At 44.4% G+C, this 21,549-nt stretch overlaps 1 pseudogene; it reads right to left on the minus strand.

The window, feature by feature from the left end:
• Positions 1–683: 683 nt before the first annotated feature.
• LOC106579002 (tyrosine-protein phosphatase non-receptor type 13-like) lies at positions 684–21,077 on the minus strand (annotated as a pseudogene).
• Positions 21,078–21,549: the final 472 nt, after the last annotated feature.

Below are 21,549 nucleotides of genomic sequence, written 5' to 3' on the forward strand. Positions count from 1 at the left end.
CATACAGTCCCCTTCACCTTCAAACCAACTGAGCTGTGTAATAGTTCTGTCCTTATCGTCAAGGGTTCACACTGTAGAACCCCCCGCGCCCCACACTGTAGAACCCCCGCGCCCCACACTGTAGAACCCCCCCGCGCCCCACACTGTAGAACCCCCGCGCCCCACACTGTAGAACCCCCGCGCCCCACACTGTAGAACCCCCCCCGTGCCCCACACTGTAGAACCCCCGTGCCCCACACTGTAGAACCCCGCGCCCCACACTGTAGAACCCCCCGCGCCCCACACTGTAGAACCCCCCGCGCCCCACACTGTAGAACCCCCCCACGCCCCACACTGTAGAACCCCCGTGCCCCACACTGTAGAACCCCGTGCCCCACACTGTAGAACCCCCCGCGCCCCACACTGTAGAACCCCCCCGCGCCCCACACTGTAGAACCCCCCGCGCCCCACACTGTAGAACCCCGCGCCCCACACTGTAGAACCCCCGCGCCCCACACTGTAGAACCCCCGCGCCCCACACTGTAGAACCCCCCGCGCCCCCAGTCCAACTCTTTTGCCTCTTCTGGTGTTCAACAGAATCTTGGAAAAGAGAAAAGGTCATTGCCTTCATCTGAATATACATATTTCATGAATGTCACTAGCCTTAAAACTAACTATTACTAACTATTATTTACCTAAATAGCAAGAGATTTCCATCGTTTAGCATTTTCTTCACCTTACATGAGTTGAGCTCAGCAGTGCCTCCTGGCTGTTCTAACATGACACCATTGGTTCTTGTCTGCGGGGCGACTCATCCAACTCCTCTGACTCATAGAATGCAGAGATGCTGAAAATAATAATTTAATAAATATTCAGGTCACATTTTTGCAGTCTTTAAACTGAATCTGACATTATGAGGTATCTTGTGATATGTCTTGCAGTGCTGGTACTGCCCATCCACCCACCATCGAGGTGGGTTCTGTAATCCGTCAGGTCAGGCCCAGGGCTCTGCTACAGGGTAGGGAGGGCCAGGTGTCTCCCCCTGTCCTGCTCTTTCATCTGGACAGATCTTCTCCTGTCCTGCTCCTCGAAGATCTCCTGTCTGTCTTTCAGGAAGTATATTCCTGAACTCCCATTGGTGCTCACGTACTGTGGTGTGACATCACTCAGGTGCCAAACAACGTTTCAATGGGAGGCAGAATTCCTTGGAAGATATCAAAATGGAAAGGGAAGGAATGAAAAATACATGCAGTTTGATATTATAGCCTCTGCATAAAAAGGCAACTTCTTTAGGTGTAAAAAATGAAAATGTGTCTTATAAAAGCTAACATTTAAATGAATTAAAGCTATTCTGACATTAATTTGTGAAAGGAAAAACTGTAAATTGGATTATGTTGTCTGCCCTGTCCGGATAGCAGGTTAGCGTTTTTCATCATGGATCTTGTTCTGGAGGCAGCTCTGCAGTGGTCACCAACTGGTACAGCCACAAAGTCATCAAATCTGATTTTAAACCTAACCCTAACCTTAACCACACTGCTAACCCTAATGCCTAACCCTAACCTTAAATTAAGACTAAAAAGCTAGTCTTAATTTTCATGAATAAAGCCAATTTCTACTTTGCAGCTGGTCTATCTAAGAGAAAATCGCTCAGTTCTGCCTCCAGGACACGACTCATGGAAATAAACGTCAACCTGCATCCGGATGTGTAGATGTGTTTACCTGGAGCAGGACGGCACAGAGACAGCCGGACTTCAGGAGGAGAGCCTCTCAGCAGCGTGACCACCCTCTACATGCCAGAGACAACCATCACTCACTGTCACATCCACAGTTATGGAATGATGGGTTAATTATGAATGATAAATGGCCATAATAATGCATAGTAAGCCTTATAAGCCTATAAGATAATGAGTGGTGATACAGAAATATTGAACAGATCAATCACACTGAGTGAAACAAAAGCCCCATCTCTCACACTACATTTCCACAATATCTCTGTCTTCCAATGCTCCCACACACCCCCATATACAGCATGCCAAATCACAGTGGTAGCTACGGTTGAACAATCGTATTACGTCACGCCGGTCTGCGTCTATATTTACCTGGTAGGACAATCCCTCCAGCGGTTCTCCATTGACTGCCAGGATGACGTCTCCCTCCTGGATCCGCCCACTCTCTTCCGCTGGCTGGCCAGGGAAAAGCTTCTTGATCCGCACAAGACTACTGCCCGAGTCTCCTTTCAAGGGGTCGAGCTCAGGGACCAGGAAGCTGAAGCCCAAGCCATTCAGCCTCTTATTCAAGGTCACCTCCAAAGTGTTCCCTGTAGGGTGGAGGGGTTAGGGGATTGAAGTGTGTCAGAGTTCACCTTGGAGGCTTGGACCGTGGATCCAGACTGGGTAGCTGTCAAAGGTAACAGTCTCTCACAAAAGCCTAATAGACTGACTGTATTCACTCACACTATACCGATAAGATGGTTTAGTTGCCTGTCAGTGGGTGTGCTTGCTTGTTTTTACACCATCTGCTGGTCATTTTTATCAGTTTGTTGAAGCAGATTTCTCCTGTTCGTCTGGCTGATTTCTAATCCCTCCTTCAGTCATGGACAATGCTTCTGAGCTCAGTCCCTCGAAGCACCAGTGTTCCCCTTACACTAAAGTTCCCTTGTCGATGATATACTATCCCTTACCGTCAGACACGAAGCTGTAGTTCTTGGGCTTGACCAAGAAGGGGGTGATGACGGCAGGGCAGCTGTTGTTCCTCTTCTGGGTGATGTCCCGGTGGGAACTCTGAGGGGAGAGGCTGCACCCTGTGTCTGGGCTCAGAGACACCCAGGGCAGGCTGTTCATGTTCTCCCTCTCCAGGACCAGGCTCACCACCTAGGACAGGAAACGGTTAAATAAAGACAAACAACAGTTAATGCTTCTCATTAGTCTGTACCTTTCAGAAACTAGTTTTAAACTACTCTCTTAGAAAAAAGGCTTCCAAAAGGGTTCTACAGCTGTCCCCATAGGAGAACCATTTTTGATTCCTGGTAAAAAACCTTTTAGGTTCCAGGTAGAACCATCTGTGGAAATAGTTCTAGATGGAACCCAAAAGGGTTCTACCTGGAACCAAAAAGGGTTCTTCAAAGGGTTCTCCTATGGGAACAGCCAAAGAACCCTTTTAGGTTATAGATAGCACCTTTTGTTCTAAGAGTGTACTGTATATACACAGGTATATTCACATTGCACAAGATAAGCAGCACATAATCAGACCACATGTTAAAATGTCAGTGCTTGTTTGCACTCAGTTTTTGTAAACAGTTCAGTTAAAGGCCAACGCAGAAGCAAAACGATGATGGTGTTGCCTTGCCAAGGTGTTTCAGCTGAGATATTGATGTTCCTTTACCTTTCCGGTTTTCGCCAGAGATTCCACAGCCTGCTGGTATGTGAACCCTTGAAACCTGATTCCATCAACTTTCAGCAGTCTGTCACCTGTTAGATGCAAGCACACGCACACGCACACACACACACAGATTCATCATCTCACTCATCTAAATTCAATTTGTGCAGCAATAATCCAGTATAATATTCTTCTAAATGTCATTATTATTCCAGGTGTTTTACTGTAACAGAGTAGCGCTTGTTCAGCATTCTACTGTACCTGACTGAATGCGGCCATCTTGCTCAGCAGGCCCTCCACAGACTAGGCTTTTGATGTAGATACCTCTATGACGCAGGCCTGTGTTCACACCACCCTGACAAATCAGAAACACAAGGTTATTATCCAACAACATGACAGTCTCGGTTGAAATGTAAGTTTATCGATATACTGTACACCATCAATAACATTTGCATGTCTGACTAATTGCTGAAACGGCTTAATATGACAATGTACCATAAAGGGTTCATTCCGCATATTTTTTCATACTAATATAATAAGTCCCTACTCTCTGGGCTCTACTTTAACAAACCTAACACCATGGTAAATCTTAGCACTGGCAGTAGGGCTACAGTTCCAGGGGTGTGTAGGGAATATTTGTGCTATTTTCACTGCGGGAATTATGAGCGCAATAGCTGGTGGTGCCGCAAAAGGGAGTTTTTTTTTAATGAATAAATAAATGATAGGTGTGACGAGGGCTTAGCCAATCACTAGCCAATGGACGTGTTTCATGGGTTAATACTGCATGCCGTTGTCTCAAGTTCTGTAGGTTATTGACGGTCTTTGAGTTGTCATCAACTGTAATTCGGCTGGGGGCACGGAATATTCTCTTCCTGGTTCATTGTGGATCGATACGGTTTATTAAATAGCATAGGCTACAGTAAAGAGTAATAGCAACAGTAATAATAAATGCAATGTTTGCTCAATATGTTGCAACATTGTTGCAATTGGCTTTAGTATAGGCCTTTACGCAGCACACTTTTCCCTGAAATAAAACATACTAGGCTACCGTAAATTGTATTGCATGTGTTGAGCACGTTCTCAATAAGAAGATACCGTTGATAAGGCCTTAAATGACTGATTCATTTTAATAAGTTTGGAGCAGCCTGTCTTTGGTAACCAGACGAGGCACTCTTTGAAAATGGAGTTTGAAATAAAGTTCGCACGGCAGGTTGGCTTATGTGAATGGTGAATATTGCAAAATCCTCACAAGTAGACCACTTAGAAACCTTTTATGAATAGGGTAATATGCTAATGCATTGCCAGGATAAGGAAGACAGCAGACACATTGCTGTTGAACCAGCTTTTGTTAGAGTAGGGTAAGTGTAGCTTAAAGGGCTTTTATAAAAATGAAATGGAAAACAAGCAATTGTTATGGGAAAATAACTTAAATGTTTCTAAATACGAGTGTGACTGGATCATCTCATGTCTAGTTCCATGATGGGCATATACAGTAAGCTACAGGGAGGGTTATTTAAGCAAAAAAAGAGCAGGTTAAAATTATGTACAAACTAACCCTAACCCCACATAGTGACAAATTAAAAAAACATTTTAATAACGCTTTGGTGATTTAAGAATTACTGTATGTGGTCTCACGAGCCAAACCCTTTATAATCGTCTTTACTTCTTGGCAAATGCATTAGGCAGGACAAAAGAAAACGGTCTTCATTGAGAGGAGGGGAGGATATGATTGGTTTTTAAATCAGATGAAACTAAATGGGAGGTTTACGGGCACAAAAAGCACATCTCTCTTGTTCCATTTGCATTTGGGCAGTGGGTGTCACGGCTGGATAAGCTGCGTTTCCACTGTCCAAATCCATGCCAAAACCAACCACGTTACCGGTAAGATCAGCTTTGGCTGCCTGAAATTGGCACTTTGGGGCACGTTTTTAAGGACACACCCCGCCCACCTCTGCGCAAGCGAGCTCATATAAGACATGTAAATGACCAATCCTGGGGCTAGGGTTGGAAAACAGAAGAGCGCCGGTTTTAATAGGGCGTGCGTTTGACAATTGCGCTGGCTTGACGCCAGCTGAAAATAGAGCCCTCAGGCTGCTAGGTGAGAGGAATGTATCAAGATTAAAAGGAATGAAGTATGTTTACTTGGTTATACGATCTTACACTCTGTCTCTCACACGTAGGGGGTAAACAAATAGAATGTCTGCCAACAGACGCACACGGAGTGTGGTGTGGGATGCTCTCATCCCTGATCCACCTTCACATCATCCGAATCCCAGTCAGGCCTAATGGGAATTAACAGGCATTTTAATGACGTTTCGGAAGGCTGTTACTCCTCCCTTTCTCTCTGCCTCCTGTGTCTCTCTCTACATGGAACCCAAAAGGGTTCTACCTGCATCCAAAAAGGGTTCTTCAAAGGGTTCTCCTATGGGGCCAGCCGAAGAACCCTTTAAGGTTCTAGATAGCAACAGACACACCAGGCGTGTGGTGTGGTATGCTCTCATCCCTGATCCCGCTTCACATCAACCCAAATCCCAGCCAGGCCTAATAAGAATTAACAGGCATCTTAATGACGGCTCGGTAGGCTGTTACTGCTCCCTTTCTCTCTGCCTCTCTCGATCTTTCGCTCCCTTGCGCTCTCTCCTTCCCTCCCTCCCTCTCACCCGCTTGCTCTCTCTCTCGTAGCCTACTGTACTGTCCAGTAAGAAGGCAGGCTCCAAGCTGCAGGCTCTAGTGGGTCCAGCTCCAGGTCCTCCCTCTCCAAGGTGATTAACCCCAGGGGTCTAAAGGATTACTACCCAGAGACACAGAAGCAGCTGACTTCCTGACTAGACTAATTTGTCCATCCCAGACTTAAATACAGTAGGTCCATCCCCCTATAGTACCACTGACCAGTAAAATAAACCCCTTTCGTATAATGGTGTGATATCACTGATCTCAGATCAGATGTTGAGGAAAAAATGGGAGCTTGTCTGACCCTCTCTTGGGGTATTGGGTGGGAAATGTTCTCTCTGGCTGGAGTGTGAGGTTATATCATGTGTATAACAGTAATTTCTAGCGCTGTCCTAGGGAGTTAGACGGGAAATAGTTAACTCACAGCGATACTGATCCCTAAACCTACTCCAGCTTTCTTCTTCAGCTCCACAGAGATCTCATCACCCCTGAAGCAGTTTGTGGAAGGAGACCTGGAGCGGCAGTCCTGGATAATGGATAGGGAATAAGAGTTCATGATGAGATTAAGATGGATGATACAATTCACAACAAAGGCACGATTGTATTGTATTTGTTTCTATTTGTTTATTTAATTTACATTATGTAGAGTTGATTGCTAATGTTCGTTGTCTTGTTTGTGTACAAAATGAATACAATTGTTCCCCAATCTTAGCACATGTAGAGTATTGTCCTTAATTAACATGGAGGAGATGATGGTCAGCAGCCATTGGTTACCTGAGCGTTGAGGATGCGTACATCAGGGAGTTGCAGTCTACTGCCAGTCTTTGGGGTCAACATCACAGACACGATCTCATCCAGGTCGTCCTCCCCAGAGCGCACGTTAGTCCTCAAAGTGGTCTGGGACTCGTAGTTCTTCAATAGCGGAGATCTCACGTTGTTGAGTGTCGAGGAAACTGTAAAGAAACAACAAAAACACACCAAAGAAATCCACATTGTAATAAAAGTTAAAATGTGGAATTATCAACTAATAACGAAAGTCTGGCCATGTATGTAGTGATGATCCAGAGAGGACAAAAATGCAAATTCCCAGTAGCCTAAGTATTTGGAGCTCTAGCTAAAACATCTAGCTGAAAAGCCAGTCTACTTCAAATATATAGTTTATCAATAAATGTAAATGAGCCTGAACAGAGCAGAGATATACAGTACCAGTCAAAAGTTTGGACACACCAACTCATTCCAGGGTTTTTCTTTATTTTTGCTATTTTATACTTTGTAGAATAATGGTGAAGACATCACAACTATGAAATAACACATATGGAATCATGTAGTAACCAAAAAAAAGTGTAAACAAATCAAAATATATTTTCTATTTCAGAATCTTCAAGTAGCCAACCTTTGCCTTGATGACAGCTTTGCACACTCTTGGCATTCTCTGGTACTGTATATACGCACTTCCAGTACCTTTGGGCTGGGTCACGATGAGTGTGACCTCCTGTGGGCTGTTCTGCATGACCTCTGCAGCCTCACTGAAAGTCATGCCCTCCAGACTGGTGTGGTTCAGAGAGATCAGACGCCCACCTGAAGGAGAACATCACCACAACATTTCATATAAATAATCATGTTGTTGGTATCCACCTAGTCCTGGTCCAGAATCAACAGTGACCCTTAGCCCCTATCCAATTCTTTCAGATTTGTAACGACCATAGAAATTGGAGATACAAAAATAGACTGGGAGTTGCATCTAAACTCAGCAAAAAAAGAAACGTCCCTTTTTCAGGACCCTGTCTTTCAAAAATAATTCGTAAAAATCCAAATAACTTCACAGATCTTCATTGTAAAGGGTTTTAACACTGTTTCCCATGCTTGTTCAATGAACCGTAAACAATTAATGAACATGCACCTGTGGAACGGTCGTTAAGACACTAACAGCTTACAGAAGGTAGGCAATTAAGGTCACAGTTATGAAAACCTAGGACACTAAAGAGGCCTTTCTATTGACTCTGAAAAACACCAAAAGAAAGATGCTCAGGGTCCCTGCTCATCTGCGTGAACGTGCCTTAGGCATGCTGCAAGGAGGCATGAGGACTGCAGATGTGGCCAGGGCAATAAATTGCAATGATCTTACTGTGAGATGCCTAAGACATCGCTACGGGGAGACAGGACGGACAGCTGATCGTCCTCGCAGTGGCAGACCACGTGTAACAACACCTGCACAAGATCGGTACAGCCAAACATCACACTTGCGGGACAGGTACAGGATGGTAACAACAACTGCCCGAGTTACACCAGGAACGCACAATCCCTCCATCAGTGCTCAGACTGTCCGAAATAGGATAAGAGAGGCTGGACTGAGGGCTTGTAGGCCTGTTGTAAGGGAGGTCCTCACCAGACATCACCGGCAACAACGTCGCCTATGGGCACAAACCCACCGTCGCTGGACCAGACAGGACTGGCAAAAAGTGCTCTTCACTGACGAGTCGCGGTTTTGTCTCACCAGGGGTGATGGTCGGATTCGCGTTTATCGTCGAAGGAATGAGCGTTACACCGAGGCCTGTACTCTGGAGCGGGATCAATTTGGAGATGGAGGGTCTGTCATGGTCTGGGGCGGTGTATCACAGCATCATCGGACTGAGCTTGTTGTCATTGCTGGCAATCTCAACGCTGTGCGTTACAGGGAAGACATCCTCCTCCCTCCTTCCCTTCCCTTCCTGCAGGCTCATCCTGACATGACCCTCCAGAATGACAATGCCACCAGTCATACTGCTCGTTCTGTGCGTGATTTCCTGCAAGACAGGAATGTCAGTGTTCGAAGAGCCTGGAACTCAATCCCATTGAGCACATCTGGGACCTGTTGGATCAGAGGGTGAGAGCTAGGGCCATTCCCCCCAGAAATGTCCGGGAACTTGCAGGTGCCTTGGTGGAAGAGTGGGGTAACATCTCACAGCAAGAACTGACAAATCTGGTGCAGTCCATGAGGAGGAGATGCACTGCAGTACTTAATGCAGCTGGAGGCCACACCAGATACTGACTGTTAGTTTTGATTTTGACCCCTCCTTTTTTCAGCGACACATTATTCAATTTCTGTTAGTCACATGTCTATGGAACTTGTTCAGTTTGTGTCTCAGTTGTTGAATCTTGTTATGTTCATACAAATATTTACACATGTTAAGTTTGCTGAAAATAAACGCAGTTGACAGTGAGGGGACGTTTCTTTTTATGCTGAGTTTACTTTCAGAAAAAAACGGTTCCAAAGGGGTTATTTGGCTTTCCCCAAAGGAGAACCCTTTTTAGTTCCAGGTGACCCCTTTTTGGTTTCAGGTAGAACCCTTTTGGGTTCCATGTAGAACCCTCTGTAGAAAGGGTTCTAGATGTAACCCAAAAGGGTTCTACTGGTACCAAAAGGGTTCTTCAAAGGGTTCTCCTATGGGGACAGCCGAAGAACCATTTAAGGTTCTAGATAGCACCTTTTTTACTAAGAGTGTAGATAGGGCCCTAGTCATGACTAACCGGCAGTGTCAAGAGAAAAAGCTCACATGAGAGCTTAAAAATAAACCTGGCATGCAAGGCTATTGTTCACCAATGTGCCCAGGCGTCATAATCCGGTGTGAGCTTTGTGAGGAGAAGCCCAGAAATAAAACCTAATCACCTACCTGGTCTGATGCGGCCATCTTTATCCGCTGGTCCTCCCCGTACGATAGATGCTATGAAGATACCCAGGTCATACTTCCCCACCGTGTCTTCTCCAACTATCACAACACCTGAATAGATAAAAGTACTTTTCCATTTGAGTTCTATTCTATAACATATCCTTTAATGGATATATGACTAAATGCTGTAAGCGATGAACTTACCGACGCCGAGCTTTGGGTCTTTCTTTAAGCACACACTAATTACTTCTCTCTCTGGTATGACTCTCTTCGTTTGGGCAAAAACATCTGTTGACAGAAATACCGCAGCTACCTTTAAACGCATTACTGTACATTAACCGCAGCACCTCATAAGAAACCCGTATGCCATCTCTTTGGATGATACTGACAGGCTACTACAACGGTTGCTAGGATGTCTTCCGCACGGTGCTCGGCTTTGGAACGCTTCCAGAATGTGAACACTTGATCCTGTACCTGATTACCCAGTGTTAAGAGGTTAATTTTCTTAGGAGCTGATCATCTATCCATACCTCTGCCTGCTGAGGACATGGGGTTGACCTCTGACCCACACTTCCCAGGCCCACAAGACAGGGCTGGAGACAGGTTCCCAGGCAATGGTCTCCTTCTGCTGGAAATTATACAGGGAGAAATGACTTACAACATGCAGGGAAATAGAAATACTTAAAATATGCAAGAAATGAAATGCAAAGGAATGTACAGTAGTGTATACAGAAAGAGATAATACAGAGAAAAATACTTTACCCACTGGACACAAACTGGTTGAATCAACATTGTTTCCACGTCGTTTCAACAAAATAATTCAATTTGATGACGTTAAATCAACGTGGGAAACCAATGGAATTTGCTAAAAGTCATCAACTTAAGGGGATTTCGTCATTTTTTCACCCAACTTTTAATCTAAATCCAATGACATGGTGATATTTGTTGATTTCATGTTGAATTCACGTTAGTTGAAAAGTCAACCAAATGTAATTCAAAAACAGATGTTGAACTGGCGCCTGTGCCCAGTGGGTATGCTCTCCATCACTCCTACCCCTGCTCATTGAGGACACGGTGCTGTTTGATCCGCGCCTCGATCTTGGCGGCGATGTCATCACACAGTTTGGTCATGGAGCCGTCCTGCGGTGTGGTCAGACCGCTGTCTGTCAGTACGGTCTCAGAGTTCCTGTTCATCCGGCTGTTCATCTGGCTGTTCTGTGCCCGACACTCTGCCGCATATTGCACTATGTTGTCCTCTGGAAAGAAAAAAGGGCTCTTTCTTTCAAATCAAGGTTGGTCAACGGTGGCTATAATGAAATCAAGATAGATGTAGATCCAATAACTGTGCTATAATCCAATGATCCAGAAGTTTCTCTGTTTGGCCTATCAATAAGCCCACGTGGTACATTAGCGGGATATATAGCTTATTAGCTATATACTGTATATGGCTGAAGGGTCTGGCAAAAAAAGATTCACCAAGAACAGGACACAAACAGTATAGAATCTGAACAAGCTGTATCTGGGACACTATTTACAGGAATGTAGAAGTGGTTATGGTTTGGGCCAGGAGTTTTTTTCTTGACCATGTGACTTTACCAGTTATGATGTCATTATAAAATGTTCCGACCTGAGGCCAGACTGTGTCCGAGCTGGCGAGAGTTCATCTCATTGTGAAACTTGTGCTGGGCAGAGCAGAGGTTGCACAGGTACGTGGCCGTCTTGGATCTCTCGGTGACAAAGGTGTGCTTTCTCGCGCTCCCTCTGCTCTCGATGACAAATTTCCGGCACTGCGGTGGGACAGAGAGCAAGGAGGGGCTAAGGCATTTACAGACATAACAAGCCAACAAAACAACAGATACAAAATTCACTGACTAAACAAACACTTTATAGTCAACTATATTCACTTTCAATATTCCTCAGTTTCCTTTATTAAAATGCATCTCCAGCGATATTTTTTTGAAATTAAAATACTTTTACTGCTGAAAACTAATATCCCAAGTATATTTACAGTAAATACACACACTAAAGGGTAAAAAAATAAACATTTTGAGCATAATAGTGTATTTTAAACACAACTGCAAAGTGGGGCAATCAAGGAGTTGGTCTGATGGAAATCCGTTAAGTCATCAGCCTCCCTCCTTGCTTGAAGAACAATAGAGAACAAAAGCGTAAATGCCAGGGGGGTTCGATCCCACAACTGGCCCAGCGTTGTCCGGGTTAGGGGAGGGGTTTGGCCGGATGTCCTTATCCCATCGCTCTATAGCGACTCCTGTGGCGGGCCGGGCGCATGCACGCTGACACGGTCGCCAGTTGTACGGTGTTTCCTCCGACACATTGGTGTGGCTGGCTTCCGAGTTAAGCGAGCAGTGTGACAAGAACCAGTGTGGCTTGGCAGGGTCGTGTTTCGGAGGACGCATGGCTCTCGACCTTCGCCTCTCCCAATCCGTACTGGAGTTGCAGCAATGGGACAAGAATGTAACTACCAATTGGATATCACGAAATTGGGGAGAAAAAGGGGGTAAAAAAAAACATTATAATAAAAGAGGAGAAAAAAAGAAAGGAAAGGCCCCCCCCACTTGTGCCATGTCATGAGGATACCTGGACCACCTATTGAGATGTGCCTTTTGTTAAGTAAATCAGGTTTAACACCTGATTTACTTTTTTGAGGTGAAAAGGAGATTGGAGTGGCACTTTAAAATGTTAAAAAACAGAGATTTGGATTATCTAAAAAGGCATAATACTCACAGAGGAGGAGATACTGTTTGTTTCCCACCAGTGGAATGTCTGACTTGTGGAGCGAGAGCTATCTTTAACCTCATACACTATGACTCCTCTGGCACACACTCCTAGGATCAGCTCTCCGATGACTGGCTTCTTCTCGCGCCCCACGCGGTAGAACAGAACGCCGTACTCAGGAAGCTGCTGGGTGGCCTGGGAAGGAAGTTAGACGTTAGACCTGGGTCCTCACTAGCTTCCACAGCCACAAAGTCATAAACCACGCCTATTTCTACAATTTCTCTTTATTACATTTTATTTTAACCCTAACCCTAACCACACTGCTAACCTTATGCCTAACCCTAACCTTAAATTAAGACCAAGAAGCAAATTTTGTTTTCATGAATTTTTATGATATTTTGACTTTGTGGCTGTGGAATCTAGTGGAAACCGGGAACTGCCGATGTACAAGTTTACCACACAGGCTAAGAATACAAGCCAAACGTTTATGTAATATACAATATTACCATATGTTCATCATTAATCCACTGTGCAGGTGCCACAGCCTTTTGGTGTAATGATTCAAATATCAGTCCACTGAGTATGGAACTAATAACATGAATATAATGATATAAAACGTAGAACTCTATGAAGCGTTTTCATTGGTTCATGTTACCTTGAGGAACTCAAGCTCGGACTCGTCGGTACTCATCGTGGAGTTGTTGGCATGTAACCGTAGCAACTCCTCCTTTAGGTAAGGAAGGGCTCTTTTCTCCATGACGCTCTTGGCAACGTACTGGTCTGGTCGATAGTAGTTCCTCCCGTAAACCTTTAGAAAAGATCAGACAAAGTTAGTCATCACTCAACTATAAAATTTCCAGAGCTAATATTACGAAATACTAACAAGGCAATTGATATTTAAGTATGCAGTTAAATCTGCCTAGACCTTGACCAATCATGTGACAATTGTGCGATACAGCATATCAAAGATACTTCATGACCATATAACTAAAATAAAAAGTAGCAAACACCTCAGGCATGCAGTCTCCATACTCTGCTTGGAGAGCCAAGGCACCCAGATATAGGCCTGTCTCTTCATGGCAGGACAACCTGTCCTCCAGTATATCTTTCCTCAGCTGTAGGTAGTACTGGTGACGGGTCAGTTTGTGCCTGCCAAAAAACCCACAATATGCTTGCATAGAGGAATCGGTGGACCATCTGCAATGTTGCCTGACATCTATGGATTCTATAGGTCGTCCTTCAATACAACACAGTGTGAGCATAGGAGGATGTGTCGTACTTTACTTACAAAAGTAGAGCGATGTCGTGGACAAAGAATTTGACCCTGAAGAAAAGGACAAAAGTGGAGGTAGGCACTTTCTTCCAACTATCAGGGGCAACCTTGGATATCTTTGTGTCATTGTCCAGGAAGAAAAACTCATTATCTAAAAACCGAGACAAGATGAAAAAGAGTGACATGTTTAACACATCAACCATGTAAAGACTTTTTCAGAACTGTAGTTAAACAACAACAAATCAGCAGGTAGTGGACAAGAACCATTCAAAACAAAAACACTAGTGAACCTGGTCAATTACCATCAATGTAAGCAAGGCCGAAGTAGAAGTGTTCAACTAGGTTGGAGTGGGCAACAATCATATCAAAGACATCCCCTCCTCCTGACTTGACGTCACACTTGACCAGGATGCTCTGTCCGTTTGGCATGACCACACTCAGCTCCCTCATAGTGGAGGGAGACTTCCCTTTCTTTGACTGGATTGACAGACAGAAAGATAGTGATTAATAGATAGACAGGCTGGTGATAGTTGGGATGATGTAAAAAAACGTTTGATGATGGAGTTCTTGATGATGAAAAGTCATAATTACAACAATGGATCCGGGCAGCTCCAAGACAATCAGTGGCTCATCTAACATTCGAAAAAACTCTGGACCCACATCCTGCAGATAACAAAAGGAGGGAAACATTAAGAACTACACTACGTGACAAAAAGTATGTGGACACCTGCTCGTCGAACATCTCATTCCAAAATCATGGGCATTAATATGGAGTTGGTCCCCCCATTGCTGCTATAACAGCCTCCACTCTTCTGGGAAGGCTTTCCACTAGATGTTGGAACATTGCTGTGGGGACTTGCTTCCATTCAGCCACAAAAGCTTTAGTGAGGTCGGGCACTGATGTTGGGCGATTAGGCCTGGCTCGCATACGGTGTTCGATGGGGTTGAGGTCAGGGCTCTGTGCAGGCCAGTCAAGTTCTTCCACACCAATCTCGACAAACCATTTCTGTATGGACCTTGCTTTGTGCACAAGGGCATTGTCATGCTGAAACAGGAAACGACTTTCCCCAAACTGTTGCCACAAAGTTGGAAGCACAGAATCGTCTATAATGTCATTGTATGCTGTAGCGTTAAGATCTCCCTTCACTGGAACTAAGGGGCCTAGCCCGAATCATGAAAAACAGCCCCAGACCATTATTACTCGTCCACCAAACTTTACAGATGGCTCTATGCATTGGGGCAGGTAGCGGTCCTGGCATCCACCAAACCCAGATTCGTCCGTCGGACTGCCAGATGGTGAAGTGTCATTCATCACGCCAGAGAACGTGTTTCCACTGCTCCAGAGTCCAATGGAGGCGAGCTTTACGCCACTCCAGCCGACGCTTTGCTTGTGTGCAGCTGCTCGGCCATGGAAACCCATTTCATGAAGCTCCCAACGAACAGTTCTTGTGCTGACATTGCTTCCAGAGGCAGTTTGGAACTCGGTAGTGAGTGTTGCAACCAAGGACAGATGATTTTTGCGCGCTGCACGCTTCAGCACTCGGCAGTCCCATTCTGTGAGCTTGTGTGGCTTACCACTTTGCAGCTGAGGCGTTGTTGCTCCTAGACGTTTCCACTTCACAATAACAGCACTTACAGATGACCGGGGCAGCTCTAGCAGGGCAGAAATTTCACGAACTGACTTGTTGGAAAGGTGGCATCCTATGATGGTGCCACGCTGAAAGTCACTGAGCTTTTCAGTAAGGCCAATCTACTGCCAATGTTTGTCTATGGAGATTGCATGGCGGTGTGCTCGATTTTATACTGTGGCTGAAATAGCCGAATTTTTTTTTATATATATACTATATCTGGTATTATATACTATATCTGGTATACTATTCTGGTATTTCAACCCAAAATGTTACATGACTGTCTATGATATCATACCTTGGCTTTCTTTTCATTAAGACTGACAGTGGACTCGTTCAGATACACATATGGTATAGGTCTGATGCTGCCACGGCGAAAGCCATCCAGGTAAGGGCTACAGGGGTTACGGAATTGATAGCTGCAGTAACTCTCTCTGTGACGTAACCCCTGGGCAATTCTGTAAGAAAAAAAGAATACATGGATTCTTTAATTTATTGTCCACAGACTGTTGGGTGAACTATCCCTTTAAAAAACTACATTTGTAAAGCTGATACTTTGTGTATTACGGTCAAAATGAGCCTTTGTTGTTTGAAAGGCGCCGGCTAGGTTCTTACCCTCTGCTGAGTTCGGCTTGGAATGTTGAGTTGCTTCCATTTCTCAGCGCCCAGGTAGAGTTATGGTACGAGGCACTTCCTGAGAAACTGTGAATCCTCTCTCTGACCGTCTGACTCCGGTCAGTAAGTTGAGGACCATTCTCAGCCATAGACACATGATTGACCTACAAAACCCAATAAAATGAAAGCTACTCAATTAGAAAAGTTGCAATGACCTATCCTTAAAAATAACCGTATGTCACAAACTCAGCTTTAGACAGCAGCCGAGATAGAGGTTCAGCCAGCCAAGAGTCCGTAGTGTCACAATATGGATGCCAACGTATTTCTAGGAACTTTGACCTTATAATGTCATCGTGCTGGACGGCACATGGAGTGTAGGGTGACCACTGGCACGCTTTAGTATACATCACTAAGAAATCAGCGGGGTGCTGTGGTATTAGCCTAATCAAAAAACGAAGACATTCAAAGCTAAAAGCTTGAGTTAATGACTTCATGTCTCCCCCACCGCTTCAACTAATGCTTTATTTAATTAGGCAAGTCAGTTAAGAACAAATTCTTATTTACAATGACGGCCTACACCGGCCAAACCCGGATGACTCTGGGACAATTGTGCGCCGCCCTCTGTGTAGGCCTATACCAAACTGGGCAAGACCAAACTGGGCAAGACCGATCTCAATTTCAGCTTATCGATAACAAATGGACAAAATCAATTGATAATGACTTACGTATGACTGCCAATTGTATACCTGTAGACCAGGGTTTTGCATACACAACAGCCAGGTAGGTAAAGAGATACCTATACTGACTACAGGTGCATTTCATAAACCAAAGGGAATGTGGGTGAACTCACAGAGTCCCTAAACACATCTTCTACTAGCTGTTTGATGAGCTTCTCTGGTGGGGGCAGTTGAGCAGTCTTGATGTGCTGGTCACAGGTCTCCAGCACAGTCACGAGATCCGCTCGTCTCTGGACCGTGTCCTCACACATGCTCAGCAACAGGTTGTTCAGTTTTTCACTCAGCTGAATGGGCTGGTTTTGAGGTAGTTGATAATCAACGGACCAGTAGAGGGTCATTCCTAGAGAATATACAACCATCTGAAAAAAAAAAACACACAAAAATGAGTAAAATCCTTCCAGAGGAATTCATGTAAAACCAAAAGTCAAGAACCAAAACAGTGGTGAGATGTCATGCCAATAACCATAGGAGTTTTCCAGACAGCACAGACAGATCTGGAACAACGCTAGTAGTGATATACAATTACTTGTATTTTTTTAAATAAAAAAAAAAAAATTACCAACTTCGAGATTCTACTTGTAATGAAAAGCGCTGTATAAAACACATCTATTATTATTATTATTATTATTATTATTATTATGATTACTCTAAGAGCAGGATTTGATGACCTTTTCTGAGGCTGTCCTGTTGGAAGCAGCGTGTCCATCCTGTACCTCTGGAGCAGTGAAGGAGCCCAGGTCCCCTGACCGGGCACAGCTTTTAAAAGCAAGGTTCCCACTGGCTGACAGTAACATAGAGCCGGGGCTCAGTACACTGCACATGTTACCAGGACCTGACAACAAGACAAAAGACATACTATTTTTATTTGTATTGATTTATTTCACCTTTAGTTAACCAGGTAGGCTAGTTGAGAACAAGTTCTCATTTGGAACTGCGACCTGGCCAAGATAAAGCAAAGCAGTTCGACACATACAACAACACAGAGTTACACATGGAATAAACAAACATACAATCAATAATACAGTAGAAAAATCTATATACAGCATGTGCAAATGAGGTAGGATAAGAGAGGTAAGGCCATGGTGGCAAAGTAATTACAATATAGCAATTAAACACTGGACTGGTAGTATGTGCAGAAGATGAATGTGCAAGTTGAGATACTGGGGTGCAAAGGAGCAAGATAAATAAATAAATAATTACAGTATGGGGATGAGGTAGATTGGATGGGCTATTTACAGATGAGCTATGTACAGGTGCAGTGATCTGTGAGCTGCTCTGACAGCTGGTGCTTAAAGCTAGTGAGGGAGGTAAGAGTCTGCAGCTTCATAGATTTTTGCAGTCATTGGCAGCAGAGAACTGGAAGGAGAGGAGGCCAAAGGAAGAATTGGCTTGTAGATGACCTGGAGCCAGTGGGTTTGGCGACGAGTATGAAGCGAGGGCCAGCCAACGAGATCATACAGGTCGCAGTGGTGGGTTGTATATGGGGCTTTGGTGACAAAATGGATGGCACTGTGATAGACTGCATCCAATTTGTCGAGTAGAGTGTTGGAGGCTATTTTGTAAATGACATCGCCGAAGTCGAGGATCGGTAGGATGGTCAGTTTCATGAGGGTATGTTTGGCAGCATGAGTGAAGGATGCTTTGTTGCAAAATAGGAAGCCGATTCTAGATTTAATTTTGGATCAGAGATGTTTAATGTGAGTCTGGAAGGAGAGTTTACAGTCTAACCAGACACCTAGGTATTTGTAGTTGTCCACATATTCTAAGTCAGAACCGTCCAGAGTAGTGATGCTGGACGGGCGGACAGGTGCGGGCAGCGATCGGTTGAAGAGCATGCATTTAGTTTTACTAGCATTTAAGAGCAGTTGGAGGCCGCGGAAGGAGAGTTGTAGGCATTGAAGCGCATCTGGATGTTAGTTAACACAGTGTCCAAAGAGGGGCCAGAAGTATACAGAATGGTGTCGGCTGCGTAGAGGTGGATAAAAGAATCACCAGCAGCGAGAGCGACCATTGATCTATACAGAGAAGAGAGTCGGCCCGAGAATTGAACCCTGTGGCACCCCCATAGAGACTGCCAGAGGTCCGGACAACAGGCCCTTCGATTTGACATACTGAACTCTATCGGAGAAGTAGTTGGTAAGCGAGGTAATCATTTGAGAAACCAAGGCTGTTGAGTCTGCCAATAAGAATGTTGTGATTGACAGAGTCAAAAGCCTTAGCCAGATCAATGAATACGGTTGCACAGTAATGTCTCCTATCGATGGCGGTTATGATATCGTTTAGGACCTTGGGCGTGGCTGAGGTGCACCATTGACCAGCTCTGAAACCAGATTGCATAGCGGAGAAGGTACGGTGAGATTCGAAATGGTCGGTAATCTGTTTGTTAACTTGGCTTTCAAAGACCTTAGAAAGACAGGGTAGAATAGATATAGGTCTGTAGCAATTTGGGTCTAGAGTGTATCCCCCTTTGAAGAGGGGGATGACAGCGGCAGCTTTCCAATCTATGGGAATCTCAGACGACACGAAAGAGAGGTTGAACAGGCTAGTAATAGGGCAATAATTTCAATAATTTCGGCAGATAATTTTAGAAAGAGAGGGTCCAGATTGTCTAGCCCGGCTGATTTGTAGGGGTCCAGATTTTGCAGCTCTTTCAGAACATCAGCTATCTGGATTTGGGTGAAGGAGAAGTGGGGGAGGTTTGTGCGACTTACTGTGGGTAGCGCAGGGCTGTTGACCGGGGTAGGGGTAGCCAGGTAGAAAGTATGGCCAACCGTAGAAAAATGCTTATTGAAATTCTCAATTATTGTGGATTTATCGGTAGTGACAGTGTTTCCTAGCCTCAGTGCAGTGGGCAGCTGGGAGGTGCTCTTATTCTCCATGGACTTTACAGTGTCCCAGAACTTATTTGAGTTTGTACTACAGGATACAAATTTCTGTTTGAAAAAGCTAGCCTTAGCTTTCCTAACTGCCTGTGTATATTGGTTCCTAACTTCCCTGAAAATGTGCATATCACGGGGGCTATTCGATGCTAATGCAGAACGCCACAGGATGTTTTTGTGCTGGTCAAGGGCAGACAGGTCTGGAGTGAACCAAGGGCTATATCTATTCCTAGTTAAAAAAAAATTGAATGAGCATGCTTATTTAAGATGATGAGGAAGTCACTTTTAAAGAATAACCAGGCATCCTCTACTGATGGGATGAGGTCAATGTCATTCCAGGATACTCTGGACACCATAGGTCAATTAGAAAGGCCTGTTTGCAGAAGTGTTTTAGGGAGCGTTTGACAGTGATGAGGGGTGGTCGTTTGACTGCAGACCCATTACGGATGCAGGCAATGAGGCAGTGATCACTGAGATCTTGGTTGAAAACAGCAGAGGTGTATTTGGAGGGCGAGTTAGTTAGGATGATATCTATGAGGGTGACCATATTTACGGATTTGGGATTGTACCTGGTAGGTTGATTGATAATTTGTGTGAGATTGAGGGCATCAAGCTTAGATTGTAGGATGGCCGGGGTGTTATGCATGTCCCAGTTTAGGTCACCTAGCAGCACGAGCTCAGAAGATAGATGGGGGGCAATCAATTCACATATGGTGTCCAGGGCACAGCTGGGGGCAGAGGGTGGTCTGTAGCAAGCGGCAACGGTGAGAGACTTGTTTCTGGAAAGGTGAATTTTTAGAAGTACAAGCTCGAATTGTTTTGGTACAGACCTGGATAGTAAGATAGAACTCTGCAGGCTGTCTCTGCAGTAGATTAAAACACCGCCCCCTTTGGCAGTTCTATCTTGGCGGAAAATGTTATAGTTAGGGATTGAAATTTCAGGGGTTTTGGTGGTTTTTCTAAGCCAGGAATCAGACACGGCAAAGACATCTGGGTTGGCAGAATGTGCTAAAGCAGTGAATAAAGCAAACTTAGGGAGTAGGCTTCTAATGTTAACATGCATGAAACCAAGGATTTTATTAACTTGCATGTCTACATGGCTATAGGAATAATTCACTCCAAAAATGTACGTTTGTCAGACATTAGAAGTAGAGCACGATATGATATGGTTGTGCCTATCTTTCCCATTCATTTCCGATTTGAGGCCTATTTCTTCTAATGCATAAAGAAGCATGTAATAACAGAAGTCATGGGATATTAGACCACTTTTGAGGTCTGCAAACATCGGACAAATGTTTGATGGGCCATGAACAATCCCTTTAAGACCAAAAGATCCTTTTAGCAACTGCCAGTGGGTATTATCATGGGTCAGGAATGGGATACAAATGTGTCCAGGTACCTTTGTGGGAGATGTCCGTTAAGGCCTCGGCGGTGCCCAAAAGCAGACGCCATACCTCATCCTCCTCCAGAGGTGACCCCCGGGCCTCCAGCACCTCTGCCAGGGTCACGAACGTGCCCATCCTGGGGGACACAGCCATGGGTAGATACAGTCATATATTATCTATAGGGGGGAATATTTGTTGTTATTTAAGTTCAAATGCTGTACTAGCGAACTTTATTCCTAGTTATATGTACATACGTACAGTATCTACCTCAATTACCTCGTACCCCTTCACATCGACTAGGTACTGATACCCTGTGCATATAACCAAGTTATCGTTACTCATTGTGTATTTATTATTACATGTTTTACTTTTCTGTTATTTCTCTATTTTATTTTTCTCTGCATTGTTGGAAAGGGCCTGTAAGTAAGCGTTTCACTCTTAGTCCACACCTGTTGTTTACGAAGCATGTGACTAATTCAATCTGATATTTGATGAGCAATATATGTTTCATCATAGTCTCTGTGAAAAAATAAGCGAAGCTGATATTTGGATTACAATGAAACTGTTGAATGTAAGAAACATAATTGTTTCCAGAATAATTTCTGAGTTTTAAAAAGGGTCCACA

Source organism: Salmo salar, chromosome ssa19, assembly GCF_905237065.1.
Source record: "Salmo salar chromosome ssa19, Ssal_v3.1, whole genome shotgun sequence".
In the NCBI taxonomy this organism is placed as follows: domain Eukaryota; kingdom Metazoa; phylum Chordata; class Actinopteri; order Salmoniformes; family Salmonidae; genus Salmo; species Salmo salar.